Consider the following 21,927-nt stretch of genomic DNA (forward strand, 5'->3'; position numbering starts at 1 on the left):
ACATCCCTTTTGCTGTATTTCTAATCAGAACTGCAGGTGAGGATTCTAGAAAAGCTGGAGGATAACCTCTGTGGGTGCTAGAACTGCATTCATACTTTCTTGAATCTCTTATTCTGGGTGAATTCATCCTCTGCTCATTCCACCTTATAATTTCCCGGAATTTTTATGAAAATTTCAACAGGTGGCGCTATAGAGTTCAAGTCCTCTTCTCTCTTAAGAGGCAATTTGAATATTAAATTTCCCAGGGGAGCATTGCACCGTGGATAACCCTCCTTACATTGGCATGCCAGAGCCGGTATGTCACTATCCACAAGGAGAAACGTTAGCCCTTAGACCTCAGAATTGTTAGGAAGCCACTGCTTCAATGCAAACTTGGGACTTTTGGCCAGTATTTATTTAATTTGCTGATATGGCGCCGCTTAAATGCATCATCATTACTGTTCCTATTGGGGCTCCAGTATTACTTTGGAGTGTGGGAGTTAACTGGAGAACCCGGACGAATCCCAAGCAAACACGGGGAGAACATACAAATTCCTTGCACATGTTGACCTTGGTTAGACTTGAACCCAGGACCCCAGAGCTGCAAAGCAACAGTGCTAACCACTGAGCCACCATACAGTGCTAACCACTGAGCCACCATGCTGCACATATGAGTCATGTAGGTTGTTTTCATCCAGTTTCCCAAGGGTCAGATATAACTAACGCAAGGAGCTGGACATGGACTAAAGACTATTGGACCAGTGCACGTAGAGCAGAGTCCACGGCTTTGGAGATCGGTTGCCGGCTGTGCTGTATCCCCCGGCTATGGTTGAAGGATCTGTCGTCTGGATTTCATGAACTTTCTTAAGAATTGTTGGACCTGGATACATGGACGTCGGTTGTGTTATTTGTTGTCTGGAGGAGCCTGGACTGTGACTACAGACTATACAGGAGGGAGATACGAAATCTGTGGGTCAACCAAAGGTTGGGAGACAGTGAGTATCGCCTGGTACGGCTGCAGTGGGACTATCGGCCCCGGGGAGGGGATCTTGTGGACTGGGGGCAATGTTTTTTGGCCATCTACCTGGATTTGTTGGAAAACAATGGACGTAAGGATTAAAAAATCGTTGCATTGTTAACATGCCTCTGTGATTATTACAACCCACAACCTCAGATCTTCACAACTAATAAGGCAATGGAAAGAATTTAATTAACCAAAGTGTCTAAAAAGTATCACCCAAAAGTGCCAGCTGCTTGTTATGTCGATTCTAATAATTATCCACTGCCTGTTATAATGAGTAACCTGTCATGAACTCATTTTCTGCTCCACCAGTTGAGAGTTCCCCTTCTGTTCTCCCTCTGGTGGTGACAGGAGGTAGTGCGGTTGGTTTAAGTGGTAGTGATCTGCCACCTGATGAGGAAGATAACGATTGGATCTCTGGAGTATCAGACTGGATATAAGACAACCGACACCCTATCCGGGTGCTGGTGATTCAGTCTGCTTCTCAGGTCCTGGACTTCAGCTCTCTTCCAGTCTTCTCAAGTTAAGTTTGTTTTTTGCTATTGTTCACACTTGCGCTTGTTGGTCAATTCAGTTTCTTGTGTAATCAGCCTGCCCCTGCTGGGGCTATGCTGAAATTCCACTCCTATTAATCAGTATTTGCCAATCTGCTTTTTGTCCCTTATTAGATTGGCCTCTTTTTTGCTCTGTCTCAGAATATTTCAGAGTGCTGATATAGGTTTAGAAGTCTAGTGACTTCAGGGTTAATTTTGCTATCAGAAGTGTTGGACAATATTTTTGTAGGTTTTCTTTGGCAGATTGCAGACAGTGTCTTTCCTTTTCTTTCTGTCATAGACACCGCACTGCACTTGCTCATAGAGCCAGTGCGTGTGTCCTGAGAACAGAAGCAGTGCTAAAAGATACCTGTGGAGTGTGCAGCAGAGGTGACCATGCGTGCTTCAGGCTAATAGTGTCAGGGTCCAGTCAGCGCTGGAAAGTAGATGCATAGGACCTGCGGACACTGAAACTGAATAATGTGCACGGGACCTATGGTCATGTGACTGCAAGGGGGCGGGGCTTAGCGTCCTGTATTCAGATAGGACAGGACACCATACAACAACTCAGAGTCAGGCAAAACGGAGGTCACACACAGTACGGGCAAACGAGGTACAGAAGGGACAAACAGACGGGTAGTCAGACAGAGCCAAAGGTCATACACAAGAGGGCGACGTGGTACCAAGGGGACGAGCAGAGAGAAGTTGGGTCACAAGCAGAGAGTCATACACGAGAGGTAGCGCAGTACAAGAGGGTCAGGCAGAACTCGTAACAGGGACAGAACCAGATCACAACCGAACAAGCAAGCAAGATATCAGGCACAAGGCACACGTATACAAGAGGTCACTTAACTCAGCCGAGGGCAGGAGTATAACTGACACCGGACCCAGGTCCAGTGAGCACTAAATAGCCTCCTGCTGCCAGAGAGAGGCAGCACAATTAACCCATAGTCTAACCAGGACGGGTCAAAGCGAAATCCCGTCCTGGATCATGACAGTACCCTCCTCTCAATGGGGGGCCACAGGACCCCCAGGTCTCTCAGGGTACTTGGCGTGAAAGGCTCGGATCAACCGATCCGCATGAACCGATCGAGCAGGAACCCACGAGCGTTCCTCAGGACCGTAGCCCTTCCAATGTATCAGATACTGAAGGGCGCGACGGACCAACCTGGAGACGACAATTCGTTCCACCTCGTACTCAGCCTGCCCATCTACCAGAACCGGTGTCGGGGAAGATGATGATCCCTCCCCACTGGACCTCACAGGTTTCAAAAGGGCCTTATGGAAAACATTAGGGAACCTTAGAGATGGCGGAAGACTCAACCGAAAAGCCACCGGGTTAACTGCTTCGGTAATTACATAGGGACCTATAAACTTGGGTCCAAGCTTCGCAGAGGGGACCTTGAGCCTTATATTTTTGGTGGATAACCATACCTTATCTCCGACCTGAAACACTGGACCCACGGATCGTTTTTTGTCCGCAAAAAATTTAAATTTGTCCTGGGCCTTCGTAATGTTATTCTGGACCTCCCGCCATACCTCCCCCAACCGCTGGATCGTCTCGTCCGCCCCAGGACACCCAGAATTCAAGCGGGAAAATTCTCCAAAATGAGGATGAAACCCATAATTGCAAAAAAAAGGAGATGTACCTGTAGACTGGTTAGTGCGGTTGTTAAAAGCAAACTCAGCCAATGGTAACACAGAACACCAATCATCCTGTCGGGCTGAGGTCAAACAACGCAGAATTTGCTCCAGAGACTGATTGGTCCGCTCAGTCTGCCCATTAGTCTCTGGATGGTAGGCGGATGAAAAGGACAGACCAATACCCAACCTCCTACAAAAAGCTCTCCAAAATCTGGACACAAATTGCACTCCCCTATCAGACACCACATTCAGGGGTACCCCATGCAGCCGCACCACATGCTCCACAAACAATCTGGACAATGTTTCCGCATTAGGTAGAGCTGCCAAAGGTACAAAATGTGCCTGCTTACTAAACCTGTCCACTACGACCCAGACCACGGTATTACCCTTGGAAGGGGGAAGGTTGGTGATGAAATCCATGGACAGATGAGTCCATGGTCTCTCAGGAATTGGCAGTGGTACCAATTCCCCGGCCGGCCGGTTATGGGGAGTTTTCGCACGGGCACAAACCTCACACGCAGACACATACTCCCCAACATCAGAGGCTAAAGAAGACCACCAGAATATTCTAGCAATGGCCTTCCGGGTCGCTGAGATCCCTGGATGTCCACCCAGAACTGAGTCATGGAACTCCTGGAGGACCTTGAGACGAAACTGAGCTGGCACAAAAAGTTTATCCACCGGCCTAGCTGGAGGTGCAAGAGCCTGGGCTTCTCGAATCTCCCGTTCCAACACATTAGAAACCTCTGCCACCACCACCCCAGGCTGAAGAATGGAGGATGGAGGTTCCGGGGGGGATATCGGATCAAGACTGCGTGACAACGCATCCGCTCTGATATTCTTGGATCCTGGTCGAAAAGTGATCGAGAAGTTGAATCGGGAAAAAAAAAGTGACCATCTAGCCTGTCTGGGAGTCAACCTTTTAGCTGACTCAATGTAAGCTAGGTTTTTGTGGTCCGTGATTACCGTTATAGGATGAACAGCCCCCTCCAAAAAATGCCTCCATTCTGCAAAAGCCAATTTTACGGCCAGAAGTTCCCGATTCCCCACATCATAGTTTCTCTCCGCCGGAGAGAACTTCTTTGAGAAAAAGGCGCAAGGTCTTAAATTGGTCAAAGTGGCGGGTCCCTGGGACAATACCGCCCCCACCCCCACCTCTGAGGCGTCTACCTCAACAATAAATGGTTCAGAGGGGTCCGGTTGGATAAGAACCGGGGCCGACATGAAACATTTTTTCAAAAACTGAAATGCCGCTACCGCTGCGGTTGACCAATTCTTGATATCAGCCCCCTTTTGAGTCATGTCTGTGAGGGGTTTAACCACCTGTGAGAACCCCCTTATAAATTTCCGATAGTAATTAGCGAACCCTAGGAAACGTTGCAGACCCTTCAAATCACACGGTTGAACCCACTCGAGAATGGCCTGCACCTTATTAGGATCCATGCGATACCCTTCAGCAGACACGATGAACCCCAGAAAGGACAGTTCCTGAACAAAAAATAAACATTTTTCAAGTTTAGCAAACAGACAGTTCTCCCTGAGCCTTTGGAGAACTGCCCGAACATGACCAATGTGAGTCTGTTTATCAGGCGAGTAGATTAAAATGTCATCCAAATACACCACCATAAAACGTCCAATCAAATCGGAGAACACATGATTTATGAAATTTTGGAAGACCGCTGGAGCGTTGGTCAGGCCGAAGGGCATGACCAAATTTTCAAACAACCCTTCAGTAGTGAGAAAGGCGGTCTTCCATTCATCTCCGTCCCGGACTCGGATAAGGTTATACGCTCCCCGTAGGTCTAATTTCGAAAACCACTTAGCTCCGGACAACTGATTGTATAAATCAGGAATAAGTGGAAGGGGATAAGTATTCCTCACAGTTATTTTATTTAACTCACGAAAATCGAGGCATGGGCGCAAACCACAGTCTTTTTTTTTTACAAAAAAGAACCCTGCCGCCACAGGAGAAACAGAAGGACGAATATGTCCCTTACGGAGGCTCTCAGAAATATATTCCTTCATCGCAGCTCATTCCGGACCCGAGAGGTTATACAGGCGGGCTTTGGGCAATTTAGCACCTGGAACCAGGTCAATGGCACAATCAAATGGGCGGTGTGGTGGTAAAACCTCAGCCTCTTTTTCGGAGAAGACGTCAGTATAATCTATCAGGCACTCCGGAATGCCTTCTAGACCCACGGATGACACAGACACAGAAACAAGACATTTCTCAGAGCAATAGGGACCCCATTTAACAATATCCTGAGATTCCCAATTAATCACAGGATTATGCAGCTGTAACCAGGGGAACCCCAACACCAGTCCCGCGGGCAGGTTGTTCATTACAAAACATGAAATACGTTCCTGGTGTAAGGAACTCACTTTAAGGAGAAACTCTTCAGTACAAAACACAATGTCATTCTTAACCAGTGGTGTTTTGTCAATAGCAACAAGGTGAATCGGAGTCTCCAACCTAACTGTCCCTAACTTACACCTGGCCACCAAGTCAGAGTCAATAAAGTTCAATGATGAATCGCAATCCACGAAGGCAGAAGTGGATGTGGAGACACCCCCACAACAAAGTTCCACTTGAAATGACATTTTAGAAAATGCAGAAAAGGGTACCTGAGAGCCTGGGTGACCTCCACGATAATCACCCGGGCTCAGTCGCTTATTGGTTAGTGGCCGGGAGGGGCAATCCTTTTTCCCATGTCCATACTCGCCACTGTGAACACCGCATTTTCTCACGTGCCGTTGCCTCCTTTCTTCCTCCTTAAGGTTGAGGGTTCCCATCGCCGTGATTTTCAATGAAGAACTGGCTCCCCTTCCTTGGAGAACAATGATGTCTCGGTTTGTATCACTCCCCTTGCCCGTAACCTGCGATCCATTCGGACGGCCTGTGTCATAGCTTCCTCCAGGGCATCAGGTGGGGGGTGGAGAGCCAAGGCGTCTTTCAGATGCTCAGACAGGCCTCTGCGGAACAACCCCCGGAGAGCGGCGTCGTTCCAGCAGACCTCAGCAGCCCAGCGTCTGAACTCTGAGCAAAACCACTCGGCTGAGTGTTTCCCCTGGCAAACATTCATCAGCCTGTCCTCAGCCATACGCACCCGATCAGGCTCATCATAAATATGCCCCAGGGCCTCAAAAAATGCATCCACAGTCATACGCTCAGGGGCCGTGGTAGGAAGGGAGAAAGCCCAAGCTTGGGGGGCTCCCCTTAACAGAGACATAATGACCCCCACTCTCTGACTTTCATCCCCAGAAGAGTGTGGTCTTAAGGAAAAAAAAAGCTTACAGCCCTCCTTGAAAACTCTGAAGTCATTTTTATCTCCTGAAAAGGTATCTGGTAACTTCACTGGAGACTCAGGGGAAATTAATGTAACATCCCGATCCCCCAATGAAAGAACCCCCTGCACAGTGTCGGCGATCAGCAGCTAAGACTGAGCCAGGACTCTTTGTTCTCCAAAGAGTTTCTGAGACATCTGCGTCAGACGCTTAACCTGCTCAGAAAGAGCGCGCACAGGATCCATCACACACACAGGTGAATGGGAGCAGAGAAAAAAAAATGGTATGGGTCAGTTATAATGTCAGAGACACCGCACTGCACTTGCTCATAGAGCCAGTGCGCGTGTCCTGAGAACAGAAGCAGTGCTAAGAGTTACCTGGGGAGCAGGGCAGCAGAGGTGACCAGGCGTGCTTCAGGCTAATAGTGTCAGGATCCAGTCAGCGCTGGAAGGTAAAGAGGCACGGGACCTGCGGACACTAAAACTGAATAATGTGCATGGGACCTATGGTCATGTGACTGCAAGGGGGCGGGGCTTAGCGTCCTGTATTCAGATAGGACAGGACACCCATACAACAACTCAGAGTCAGGCAAAACAGAGGTCACACACAGTATGGGCAAACGAGGTACAGGAGGGACAAACAGATGGGTAGTCAGACAGAGCCAAAGGTCATACACAAGAGGGCGACGTGGTACCAAGGGGACGAGCAGAGAGGAGTCGGGTCACAAGCAGAGAGTCATACACGAGAGGTAGCGCAGTACAAGAGGGTCAGGCAGAACTCGTAACAGGGACAGAACCAGATCACAACCGAACAAGCAAGCAAGATATCAGGCACAAGGCACACGTATACAAGAGGTCACTTAACTCAGCCGAGGGCAGGAGTATAACTGACACCGGACCCAGGTCCAGTGAGCACTATATAGCCTCCTGCTGCCAGAGAGAGGCAGCACAATTAACCCATAGTCTAACCAGGACGGGTCAAAGCGAAATCCCGTCCTGGATCATGACACTTTCCTTTTTAGTGAGCCGGGCCCCATCGTTTGCTCAGCCTATTTTCCTGCCTTTGTTTGTATTTTCATCTTGTTTCACCATCAATACATGTGGGGGGCTGTCTTTCCTTTGGGGTCTGCTCTGGGGCAGTTAGTTTTCCTCTTTTCCTGCTTTAGGCTTATGTAGTTCTCTGGTTGTGAAGAGGTGTCTAGGACCAACGTAGGAACGCTCCACGACTGCGGCTAGTTGTGCGGTTAAGATCAGGGATCTGCAATCTGCATAGTTACCAACTTCTCTGGTTTTCTGAGACTTAGCTTGTTGTCTTTTTTTCCGCCTCGGTTTCCCATTCATAACAGTAACCCCTCTATAGCAGCAGAGATATTAGAAGTGAAGATGGGTCTTTGTGTTGCTATGGAAAATCGGGGCAAATCATTGCCTTTCTACAAGAAGTAAGTTTTGTTTTTGTCCCTTTATAGGAAGTGAGGACTGGTCTTTGTCTCTCTACTCCTTCTGTTCTGTCTATCAAACTGCATACACACAGAACAGAGAGATGGGTACCCAGTTTGGAGTAGGCAAGCCATTGGCTATCTGCAGGAATAATGCTTCTTGGGAAATAAGCGAAAGTCATTGTCACCTGGGGAGGTGAGGGGTTGAAGTGCATAGAAAAACACTAACCAGACAGACAGGGTTAACAGACAGGGATAAAAGAAATAAGCAATCTTACAAATACATTTACAAAACAACCAAGTGAGAAACAGAGGAGATATAGGAAAGGGAAACCAAATGTGAGAGGATAAGGATAAACACGCAAACCAACTCCACATAGCAAACGCCAGAAAAACTATCCAACAGCCAACTCCAAACACTGAACTTTCTTGTTCACCACCAAACCAGGAAGTAAAACTATCACTGGCAACTTCCAAGTGCCAGTAGTGAGCATATATATCAGAGGGGAGTGGCCAACACAGAACAGCTGAGACAATTCAGGATGGAGAGCTCCAGGAGATTAACTGAATTGATTAACCCTTGCAATGACAGCAAGGAAACCTACACTGTTTATTAGGATGTGAAGCAGTTCTAATAAGTGCAGGAGTTTGTGTTACGATATGCTGCGATCTTCTGGCCCCTTCCTGTTGCGGTATACTCATGACAGTACACCCCTCCTAAGATGGACCTCCTGAACCAGGTTTATCTGGATGTAAAGTGTGAAAAGACCGAACCAACCTGATCGCATAAATGTCAGACGCTGGTACCTACATTTTCTCCTGAGAACCGTAACCGTTCCAATGAACCAAATATTGAAAAGACCGGCTTACCAAGCAAAAATCAGTAATCTTCGTTATCTGGAATTCCAGATTACCATAAAAAATGGGAAGGTAATGGTGGAGATGGTTCAGAGGAAGCAATATATTTTTTTAGAAGTGATCACTGGAACACATTATGAATCTTAAAAGTGGGTGGCAGAGCAAGGTGAAACGCTACAGAATTAACGACGGCAACTCTATTATAGGTCCGAGTTTCCAAGAAGGAACCTTCAACTTAATGGTCTTCAAGGACAACCACACCAAATCACCAACACACAGGTCTTGACCCGCCAAGTGTCTGCGATCAGCCACACTTTTATATTTATACCCCATCACTCTCAAATTATTAAGTACCTCTTGCCACACTGATGCAATGGACGAAGGAAACCATTCCTCCTCAGGTACTCCTGAACAATGTTTCCTATTGAAGGAGCAGAATTGAGGATGAAATACGCATGCCCCGAAGAATGTGGACTTTCCAGTAGATTCATGACAATGGTTATTCACAGCAAACTCCGGTTGATGTACATAAGAATCCCAATCCTCCTGATTCTTGGACACAAAGCACCTAAGATATGTTTCAAGATTCTGGTTCACTTTTTCAGTTTGCCCGTTAGACTGTGGATGAAAGGCAGATGAAAATGAAAGATAAATCCATAAGTGAGTACAAAACTCTTTCCAAAATTTGGAAATAAATTGAACACTCGTAATCAATATTAGATGGGATTCCATGTAATTTCACGATTTCTTTAATAAACATTTGCGTCAAAGTTTTGGTATTTGGCAAAGCAGGTAGCGCAAAGAAATGAGGCATCTTCCTGAATCTGTCCACCACCACGAAAATTACAGTGTTTTCTGCTGATACGGATAGATCAGTGATGAAATCTACAAACAAATGAGGCCATGGTCTACTGGAAAATCGCCAAAGGTTGAAGAGCCCCGGACAGACGAGTATGTTGTGTTTTAGAACGTGCAAAAGTACTGCAGGAAGCTTTATATTCCCGAACATCCTGGTGCACCCTAGACCACCAAAAATGATGAGTAAGGCTACTTTCACACTAGCATTATGAGGCGCAGCGCGGGCCGCCACTAAGCTCCACCCCTGGCCGCGCCTCCTCCGGTCAGCTCCTCCTATGGGCACATGACGCTGCATGCGAACAGTGTACCCTATGTTTAGCGTTGGGTACGCTGGCCGTGCGCTGGTATGATTTTGCCGGCGCGTGTGCCCTTTTGGCGCTGCGCCGACGTGCGCCAAACGCACCGTGTTGCATTTTTGTAAAAGAGTGCACGCGCTGGCAAAATCATACCAGCGCATGGCCAGCGTACCCAACGCTAAATATAGGGTGCGCTGGTCGCATGCAGCGTCATGCGCCTATAGGAGGAGCTGACCGGAGGAGGTGCGGCCGGGGCGGAGCTTAGCAGCGGCCCTGCGCTGCTCCTCATAATGCTAGTGTGAAAGTAGCCTAAGAAGATCTGTGGTGCCTTAACTATCAGGATGTCTGGCCAGGACTGAATCATTATGTTTACTCAAAATTTTAAGACGTAGGTTCACGGGGACGAACAGTTTACCTGAAGGACAGGCAGCAGGGGCGTCCCGCTGAGCCTATGACCTCTTTCCCCAGGTAAGAACATATAGTAGCAATAACCACACCCTTCTGAAATTTCGGCTCCCAATTACTTGAGGGGGGGTGGCATTCATGCAGGGGTGGCATTTATGCACATGTAACCAGCTTTGCCAATCTCTGCTCTGAATCCACTCCTGTGTCTCCATTCAATGTCAGCAAGCAGTTAATCCTGAATGCTATCTGTTTTCAACTATGCAAGCTTATATCTGGTAACCAGGTTTTCCAATCTCTGCTCTGAATCCACTCCTGTGTCTCCATTCAATGTCAGCAAGCAGTTAATCCTGAATGCTATCTATGTGTTTTCAACTATGCAAGCTTATATCTGGTATATAGTTTTTTTTCAACTTACTCTGCTTGTCCCCTTATGTTGTGAGGTCAAGAAACTTTTCAAAGTGCTTTATGATCCATGTAGTGCTGGTCATGTGTTTATTTGACCACAACACTTTATTGGGTCCTGGTGTCTCAATTTAGTGTGATTGATTAATGAGAAGAGAGAGAGCAAAAAAAAAAAAAATCTTAGCCTTAACCTCCTATATATTCAGACCTAGCTAGGGGGAGCATTTATGCAGGGGTGGCATTTATGCACATGTAATCAAAGTACATGTATCAAAGTACTACTGGCAGTTATAACATGGCAGTTAGACAGGGCAGGAGACAGGTAAGACATTTATATACATCTACTCCCTGTACATTAGGAGTACAACAAATATATACCATATGCATTTGTGTAATTTTTATTCTGGCCGCTGCATTCACACACATCCACCGCCCTGGCATTAACTCTCTACACTCCATCCATATCGGCCCCTCGCTCCTTTCCTCTCCTATGTATAGCACTCACGCTCTTTTCACATTGTTAAATTGCACAGATCCAGTCAGTCCCACCATTCAACATCAGAGACGCTCTCACAAATCACTTAACCATCTGCTCACTCTTTCTATCCTCCTTCTCCTAGTCGCAGGAGACATTGCTCCCAACCCTGGTCCCCCATGTTATAGAAAGTCAAACCCCCCGACTGCTACACTTAGAAACCCCTCTAATCTTATTAATATTCCCTGCATGCCATCTGTCTCTCTTAATTGTGCACTTTGGAATTCTCGCTCAGTGTGTAACAAACTCTCCTTCATCCATGACTTCTTCCTTTCTAATTCTCTTAACCTCCTGGCTCTTACTGAAACCTGGATCCAGCAGTCAGACACTACCGCTGCTGCTGCTCTTTCATACGGGGGGCTACACTTCTCTCATACCCCAAGATCAGACAATAGAGCAGGTGGAGGCGTTGGTCTGCTCCTATCACCAAAATGTACCTTTCAGTTTATCCCTCAAGTACCCTCACTTGTCTTCCCTTCTTTTGAGGTCCATGCCGTCAGACTCTACACCCCCTTCTCCATGCGAGTGGCGGTGGTGTATCGTCCTCCCGGCCCCTCCCATCAGTTCCTGGATCATTTTGCCACTTGGCTTCCACATTTTCTCTCCTGTGACATCTCTACCCTCATCATGGGAGATTTCAACATCCCCATTGCTCTTCCCCTCTCATCATCTGCTGCTCACCTTTTATCTCTAACCTCCTCATTTGGCCTTTCGCAGCTTACTAATTCTCCAACGCATGAAGACGGAAACTCCCTCGACTATTTTTCCCTCCTCATTTAAGCATGCCATCACACATCCACTACTTAAAAAACCATCCCTCGACCAAAACTGTGCCGCTAACTATAGACCTGTCTCTAATCTTCCCTTCATCTCTAAACTCCTGGAACGCCTGGTCCACTCCCGTCTTATCCGCTATCTCTCAGAAAACTCTGTTCTCGACCCTCTCCAATCCGGTTTCCGCTCTTTACACTCCACTGAAACTGCCCTCACTAAAGTCTCTAATGATCTACTAACAGCTAAATCAAATGGTCACTACTCCATGCTAATTCTCTTGGATCTCTCTGCAGCATTCGGCACTGTGGATCATCAGCTCCTCCTCACTATGCTCCGTTCCATTTGCCTCAAGGACACCGTTCTCTCCTGGTTCTCCTCCTATCTCTCCGACCGCTCCTTTACTGTATCTTTTGCCGGTTCCTCCTCCTCTCACCTTCCCCTTACTGTTGGGGTTCCCCAAGGATCGGTTCTAGGCCCCCTCCTCTTCTCCTTGCACACTGCCCCTATTGGTCAAACAATCAGTAGATTTGGTTTCCATTACCATCTCTATGCTGATGACACCCAATTATACGCTTCTTCTCCTGACATCACGCCAGCCTTTCTAGAAAACACCGGCGATTGTCTAAACGCTGTGTCTAATATCATGTCCTCACTATATCTGAAACTGAACCTGTCAAAGACTGAACTACTGGTGTTTCCTCCCTCTACTAATGTACCTATACCCGACATTGCCATTTCCGTGTGTGGCTCCACTATTACTCCCCAGCAACATGCCCGCTGTCTTGGGGTCATACTTGATTCCGAGCTTTCCTTTGCCCCCCACATTCAATCACTGGCTCGCTCTTGTCATCTGCACCTCAAAAACATTTCTAGAATTCGACCTTTTCTTACTTTTGAGTCTGCAAAAACTCTGACTGTTTCTCTTATTCATTCTCGTCTCGACTATTGTAACTCTCTTCTATTCGGTCTCCCTCTTACCAAACTCTCCCCTCTCCAATCTGTCTTGAATGCTGCAGCCAGGATCATATTCCTCACCAATCGTTACACCGATGCCTCTACCTTGTGCCAGTCATTACACTGGCTACCCATCCACTCCAGAATTCAGTATAAACTTATTACCCTCACCCACAAAGCCCTCCATGGCTCAGCACCACCCTACATCTCCTCCCTTGTTTCAGTATACCACCCTACCCGCGCCCTCCGTTCTGCTGATGACCTGAGGTTAGCATCCTCAATAGTCAGAACCTCCCACTCCCGTCTCCAAGACTTTACACGTGCTGCGCCAATTCTTTGGAATGCACTTCCCAGGTCAATATGATTAGTCCCCAATCCCCACAATTTTAAGCGTGCCCTGAAAACGCATTTATTCAGACTGGCCTATCACCTCAACACATTAACCTACACTATCCCTGTGTGGCACAGCCAAAAGTTTTACCATAACCAGGTTCCCCGCATCATGTTCCCACATGCTTTATGCATCCATTAGCCCTCTGTGTCTGTACTGTTACACACTTAACATTATGGCTGGTCCATACAATCAGGGCAACTGTTACCACCCACCTTTCGTGTCTACCTCTTTCCTCATAGACTGTAAGCTTGCGAGCAGGGCCCTCTTTCCTCTTGGCATTTGTTATAATCTATGTGATTATTGTTATGGTGTAATGTCTATTGTCTGTACAAGTCCCCTCTGAAATGTAAAGTGCTGCGGAATATGTCGGCGCTATAAAAATAAAATTTATTATTATTATTATTACTTCCTTCCCCCGGAAACAGCCAGATAAAGCATCTCCCTTAACATTCTTATCCCCCGGCCTATAAGTCACAAGAAAATTGAATCTGGTAAAGAACAATGATAATCTAGCCTCTATAGGTGTCAGATGTTTGGAAAATCCAAATACAAAAGATTTTTTATGATCGGTGATTACCCTGACTAGATGAACTGCACCTTCCAAAAAATGATGCCACTTCTCAAAGACCCACTTTATTGTCAAAAGTTCCCTATTACCAATGTCAGAATTTCTCTCATCGGATGACAGTTTTTTGGCCAATACAGCCTCAACCCCCATCTCTGAGACGTCAATCTCTACAATAAATGGCGTCAGGCTGTATAAGAATCGGCGCAGAAGCAAAACATCTCTTTAAAGTAGCTAATGCCTCACTAGCTGGACTGGACCTGGGTCGCCCTCCCAGGGCTGTGGGGTACTCGGTACCAGGCCCGATGAGCTTCAATGGGAGATGTCACGGCAGCTGGGACCTGGCCCGTGGCCCTGGGCGCCCATTGTAAAAGGGAGTTGTTTCAGTTTGCTTGTGGTGGTGAAAGTTTATAAGTGATTTGTGACGCCACCCGTGGTGTTCGGCAATGGAGATGTAAGCCGACGCTGCAGACAGATCCTCTGGGACAGATGGTGTGGTGCAGCAATGATGTTATAGCCCTCCACAGGCAGGGCTGTAGTTCCAGGGCAGTGTAGGTGAAGTGACACGTAGATGGTGTAGTGTCAGGCGCAAAGGGGGTAGCAGTGCTGGGCAGGTTGGCACAGGGAATAAGTGGAGAACACCAGGGCATGTAGTTCCAAAGCTTTACTCACAGTCTGTTGTACAAACAGGTGCCTGCCTCCGTGCCATGTCCTCCGGGTCAGGGACTCAATCAACCTCCAGGCCAGATGGAATACTCCTTTCCAACACTCCGCCAACATGTGCCTTTAAATGAAGTACTCCTAGTACTGAGTTACACTGGAGTTCCTCCTGTCCGATGTTCTTATGAACTCTACTTGTACGGCAGACAGCTGTAGCCTGCTTCGGGGACTCCTTGCTACTAAATCCCAGCTCACTATCCAGTTGCTGTGGTACCCCCAAGTCTTGTGTGGGAATAAAGCGGTCACTACTTCTATTCCTCCAGTGTCTGCTGCAGGACCATTAGTATCCATACAACCTCGGGGACCGGGCCCCGGCCTTGCGATTGGAACTTCTAGGAAGGGTCCTCTTCTAACCCACGTCCTCTGTTCCCTTTTACTCCTCACGTTCCGTACTAGTCTTTCTTTCTATGGAAGATCAGGCTTTCAGTCTATGTTGCTCTCTCTCTTCCTTTCCCGTGCCAGCAGACCCAGGTCACTAGGATCTGCTGCAGTACTTCCATCCATCTATCCCTCTCTCCGGGGATCTTCTTCTCCCTCTTCCTCTCAACAACTCACTTCCTCCACAACTGACCTCTCTGCTCAACTCTCCCCGCTCTTTTAGTGCAAACTAAACTCCACCCACCTCCCAGCATGTTTCGTGTTCCAAGCAGGGAGCCACCAAGGGGTGCTATGCTACACTCCAAGCAGGGAGCCACCGAAGGTGCTTTGCTACACTACTTTGTGGTGTGGGATGCGGGTGTTGGAGTGTGGTCAGGAGTCTCCACCTTACCTGGATGGTGGGATACCACACCTCAGGAGGAGGTGCAGTACCTCTGTGGCGACTGAGCCTCAGGGGCGCCACAGACCATTCAGAAAAGTCTGCCCTTTTTCTGGTCATATCTGCCAGAGGTTTGGCCATTACCAAAAAGTTCTTGATGAACTTACGGTAATAATTGGCAAACCCTAAAAACCCTCGTAAAGCTTTTCAGTCTTCAGGACATTCCCAATCCGATACCGCCCGGATTTTTACCGTATCCATGTGAAAAACGAGTGGACGTTAAGAAATATCCCAGAAAAGGGATCTTCTGAGCCAAAAATATACATTTCTCTAGTTTGACATATAATTTATGGTCCCTAAATATTTGTAAGACCTGCCTGACATGTACCTGATGTGACTCGAGATCCAGCGAATAAATATATGTTGCTCAGACTACCACAAATCTACCTGAAGACAACAAAAATGTCATTTACAAAATGTTGAAAAAAGGACGGGAATATTAGTCAACCAAAATGGCATAGTGAAGTTTTCATAGTGTCCCTCTTGTGTATCAAAAGCAGTCTTCCACTCATCCCCTCCTTTATATGGATGAGATTATATGCCCCCCTGAGGTCCGGTTTGGAAAACCACTTGGCTCCGACGATCTGGCGAAGAGGTCTGGAGTGAGAGGGAGAGAATAAGGATCCTGAGCCGTGATCCGATTTAGTTCAGGGGGCGTAACCCCCCGTATTTTTTCTTAAGAAAGTAAAATCCTGCTGCAACGGGAGACGAGGTATGGCCACTCATCCGGACACCTCACATCACTGGCACTGCTAGGTTCCTCATTAGGGCCTCCTGATGATCCGCAAAGATGGGGAAATGCGTCGAGGCTGGAGCTAAGTAGGGGCTGTGTGTCCCGTTATATATCCTATATATATCTGTATTTGGAACTATTATGCACAAATCTAGCTGTTCCTGATGTTTATTATGTGAACCTTGCAATTTGAATTGATTTTCCTGGTTTGCAGTCAGGTCTCTTTGTCCCAGTGGGGCGATTTTATTGTTGTTGTGTGACCCCATTTCTTGTGCTATTTATATTAGGTACACTTTTGTCTCATGGTTAACATATGATTACAAGGCATTGAACTATATTAAGAGACAAAGAGCATTGTCTTTGACTGTTTTATGTATATAATCTGTCTATTCTTGTTTAAGATCTATCCTTCATCACTTTTTGCTATGCCCATTGTTTTCCAACCTATAGATCATTAGGGGCAAATAGGGTTAGCCTGGGATAGCCGCCGCGGAGTGGGGGCGCCAAAAAATCGTATCTTTTTAGGCTGCCAACCTCCAATGTCAGGAAGGGACAGCAGGCTACTGTAGGGATTTTGGACAGGTTATTGTTTTTTTGCTTGTGTTATTTATTACACTGGGTTGGTGAATTTTTAGCCAATATCTATTAAAATTGATGTTTTAATGGGAATATATGTTTGCACTTAATGGTTTTTCCCAGTCCTTGGGGACATTTTTTTGATTTTTTCTGCAATGGGAAACGAGAAAGGTGTGATATGACCCATAGTCAGAGCTATAGTGCTTCATGGCCGGCTTTTGCTCTTAAGGTATTGTCACACTTAGCGATGTACCAGCGATCCCGACCAGCGATATGACGCGGTCAGGATCGCTGGTGCATCGCTAAGTGGTCGCTAGTGAGCTGCCAAACAGGCAGATCTCACCAGCGACATAGCAGAGGTCGGGGGTCGCTACTTACCTGTCAGACGAGGCGATCCTGACATCCTCCCGCCCGCGTCTACGCGTCGCTTGTCTCCACAGCAGGAAGCCCAGCAGGAAGCTGACGACGAGAAACGGTCCAGGACGTTCTCGCGCGATCAGCGATAATCAGCGGGGGAGCGGGTCGGAGGTAAGTATCAGACATAGCGATATCGCTAGTAATATCGCTATAACGTCACAAAAACCAGCGACGTTATAGCGATATTGCTAGAGATATTGCTTAGTGTGACAGGCCCTTTAGGCAATTTGGCACCGGAAATTAAATTAATGGCGCAATCATAAGAACAATAAGGAGGAAGTTCCTGACATTTATGTTCCGAGAACACATCCTTAAAATCAGACAGGTATTCCGGCAGGGAGCGGTTATTAACCTTGGCTAAATGGGTGCTCAGCTCAAACACTGACTTTGACAGTACTTGTTCCACCTTACTACCTCCCTTGTCTGCCAGTCCACCACAGGATTGTGCAACGTCAAGTAGTATGCCACCTTTACTAAAAAATAACATTATACTCGCCTAAACCGTGCGACCGAGTCTTCTTCTTCCCTGGACACATGGACACAGAGTGGGCCAACACGAGCGTCACAATGCAGTGACCTCATTGCGCCACCCACTCTAGAACGCTGACATCTTGTAGATTTACAGCAGTCAGCTGCTCAACCACAGGATCCAGCTGGTATCACATATCTCCTAACTATGAAAAGAAAAGAAAGAAGGAAACATACAAACTTCAACTGGATGTTCATCTTGGACGCACATTTAGCTGAAGTGTATTGCGGAGCAGAGACCCGCCGGGTATGTTCTATGCAATACATGCTGCCGGCCAATCAGAAGACAGCAGCTGATGTCGGCGTGCACGTGACCGGGAGTACATGGCAGTGACATCATGAGCTCCTGTTGCCTGCACGTTGAAGTCAGTTGCCAGCTACAGGTGACGCCACGTGGTGGGAGAGAGCAGAGGGAAGGTGAATTATTTATTTTTGTTCTAGGCATTAAAGAACAGGGGCAGAATGGGGGATATATATACTAGGATAAGGAACATATATACCAGGATGGGGCCAGGATGAGGGACAAATATACCAGGAGGGGCCAGGATGAGGGACATATATTCCAGGAGGGACCAGGATGAGGGACATATATTCCAGGAGGGACCAGGATGAGGGACATATATTCCAGGAGGGGGCCCAGGTTAAAGGAAATATATACTAGGATGGAGCCAGGGTGAGAGATATGTCTCGCCAGGAGAGGGGTACTCAGGTTGCCGGGCAGCGTTAGATTCAGGAGGTCACGGGGGTGGCGGCCATGCCCGATGCCCATGCTCCAGGGACAGTAAAATGGGGATTGAAAAATAAAAGAAATTGGAAAAAGAGTACGTGACGCCAGTTGGAGTGTTCGACTGTAGTATAGCCGGCACTGCAGATGATCCCTGGGGGAGTGGATGGTGATGGCAGTGAAGATGTTAAACCCTCTCCAACCAGAGCCGACCCCCAGAGATTGTGATGGAAGTAGAAGGCACAGAGTAATAAGGCAGGAGACAAGGAAAGTCACTTTATCATTTAGTGGCAGTTCAGAGGACATATTACAACTCTCACCAGGTTTACAGTCTGCTCTGCAGAAAGGGAGTTATCCTTCTCTCTGCTGTGACTCGGTGTAAGCTTCCTGCTATTCTAATCCCTTCTGGGACCAAGACTTCCCAGAGGTTGGAACTTCCAGTACAGCCACTACTCTGTTATGAATGGGTCACCAAGGAGGAAAAAGAAACAACAAGCTAAGTCTCAGAAAACCAGAGAAGTTGGTAACTATGCAGATTGCAGATCCCTGATCTTAACCACACGACTAGCAGCAGTCGTGGAGTGTTCCTACGATGGTCCTAGACACCTTGTCACAACCGGAAAGCTACATAAGCCTAAAGCAGGAAAAGAGGAAAACTAACTGCCCCAGAGCAGACCCCAAAGGAAAGACAGCCCCCCACATGTATTGACGGTGAAACAAGATGAAAATACAAACAAAAGCGGGAAAATAGGCTGAGGAAACGATGGGGCCCGACTAACTAGAAAGGACAGGAAAGGAAAGATACTGTCTGCAATCTGCCAAAAAAAACCTACCAAAATAATGTCCAACACTTCTGATAGCAAAATTAAACCTGAAGTTACTAGACTTCTCCCACTATATCAGCACTCTGAAATATTCTGAGACAGAGCAAAAAGAGGCCAATCTAATAAGGGACAAAAAAGGCAGATTGGCAAATACAGAAAAATAGGAGCATAGCCCCAGCAGGGGCAGGCGGATCACACAAGAAACTGAATTGACCAACAAGCGCAAGTGTGAACATTAGCAAAAAACAAACTTAACTTGAGAAGACTGGAAGAGAGCTGAAGTCCAAGACCTGAGAAGCAGACTGAATCACCAGCACCAGGATAGGGCGTCAGCTGTCTTATATCCAGTCTGATACTCCAAAGATCCAATCGTTATCCTCCTCATCAGGTGGCAGATCACTACCACTTAAACCAACCTCACTACCTCCTGTCACCACCAGAGGGAGAACGGAAGGAGAACTCTCAACTGGTGGAGCATAAAATGAGTTCATTACACCAGTGGTCCCCAACCTTTTTTGCACCAGGGACCGGTTTCAAGCAAGACCATTCTTCCATGGCCCGGCAGGGCGGGGATGGAGCTTTGGTCATAAGGGGGCGGGGCTATGGACATGGTTGTAGTGTAGCAGTGCATACTTATAATTAAATAACATTTATAATGTGACTCAACTCACCATAGGTTTTGAATAAGTGCTCCATCACCCCCTTCTCCCCATCATTGCCTTCACCCCATCACTCCCTTCTCCCCATCATTGCCTTCACCCCATCATTGCCTTCACCCCATCACTCCCTTCTCCCCATCATTGCCTTCACCCCATCACTCCCCTCTCCCCATCATTGCCTTCACCCCATCACTGCCTTCTCTCCATCACTGCCTTCACCCCATCACTGCTGTCTCCCCATCATTGCCTTCACCCCATCACTCCCCTCTCCCCATCATTGCCTTCACCCCATCACTCCCTTCACCCCATCACTCCCTTCTCCCCATCATTGCCTTCACCCCATCACTGCCATCTCTCCATCATTGCTTTCACCCCATCACTGCTGTTTCCCCATCATTGCCTTCACCCCATCACTCCCCTCTCCCCATCATTGCCTTCAGCCCATCACTCCCCTCTCCCCATCATTGCCTTCACCCCATCATTGCCCTCACCCCATCACTCCCCTCTCCCCATCATTGCCGTCTCTCCATCACTCCCCTCATGGCCTTCTCCTCATGTCCCCATCTCCTCCAGGGCCAGGCTACACAAACACAGACCAACGCACGCACACACACACATTATACATACACACAGACACCACCTCTCTCTCACCTGCCCGCCGCCCGCTCTTCCTCGCTCTGACACAGCAGCCGCGCGCTCCTCTCTGTGTCAGTCAGAGACAGGAAGCGCGGGCGGCGGGCAGGAAGCTGGACGGGTCCTTGCAGCTCCGCTCCTGCTATTCCCTCTTGCAGGCAGCGGAGCTGCTTGGATCGCTCCCTGGCCGCCGCTAAGAACTGCTGCGCGCCGCCCCAGCCCCCGCTACGCCACTGACCGCCACTGGCTCCCCTTGTGTCCGCGGACCGGCAAGGGCACTGCAGCGGCCCGGTGCTGGGCCGCGGACCGGCGGTTGGGGACCCCTGCATTACACTACTCACTGTGTTTTCCTCCTCTGGTAATTTGCAGCTTGGATCCTGTGTGAAGCTCAAGTTTCTTCTTGCACAATCCTTCACTGATCCTAGTTTGCTGCAGTCTTCCTGGGGAAATCACTCTGCTGTTGATTGTATAAACCCACACAGTCTCTCAGCTTACCACCCTGCTCTAAAAGCATGGATGGCCTAGGGGCTGACTCCCTGATTCTTCTTAGCTTTACTCCTGGAGGGAGCACATGTCATGGCTTCCAGGAGCGTTCTCCATTTTTCTCCACCTTCTTCTTCACTGAAACAATTCGACTCCTCCCCCTCCCAGTTAGGGCCTGTCTGCAAAGCTCTAAGCTTCAGACAACTAAGGGAGTGAGGTAAATTGTGTGTGTGTTGTGGTCTCTAGCAGAGAAAGCATAACTCCCATTGCTCACAAAACACATACGAAACAGTACATATTTAACCCTTTTGTGGTGGCAAAGTCACGGGGCGCCACAGATATATATACCAGGATGGTGAAATTTATACCATGAAGGAGCTCAAGATAGGGGATATTACTACATAATGGGTGAGGAGGTGCAGTTGGTATTTCCTTATAGGAGTTAGAATGCTACAGAGGTCCATACATCTGACCAACATGTGGAGGTGAGGGGGCTCAGGTCTAAATCTAGCACCGGAACCCATCGGACTCTAGTTATGACACTGCCCGAAGTATGAATTCCCCACAGAGTATAATGCCCCCACAGTGCCCTATCACACAGTGTAATACCTCCATAGCCCTCCCACACAGTATGGTGCCATCACACAATATGGTGTCCCCTACAATGTCCCACATAAAGTATGATGCCCCCATAACCTCACACATTATAACGATGCTACAACCCAGTACACAGTAGGATTTCCCCCCAGAGTCCACACCCCCTACAGTATGATGCCCCCCACATCCCTCCCACACGCTGTAAGATGCCCCCACAAACATTATGATGTCTTTATAGTGGCTGCACACACTATATGGTGCCGCACATGCACAGTTTG

Source organism: Dendrobates tinctorius, unplaced genomic scaffold (genome assembly GCF_039654945.1).
Source record: "Dendrobates tinctorius isolate UK_male_01 unplaced genomic scaffold, ASM3965494v1 ptg000059l, whole genome shotgun sequence".
Classification (NCBI taxonomy): Eukaryota; Metazoa; Chordata; class Amphibia; order Anura; family Dendrobatidae; genus Dendrobates; species Dendrobates tinctorius.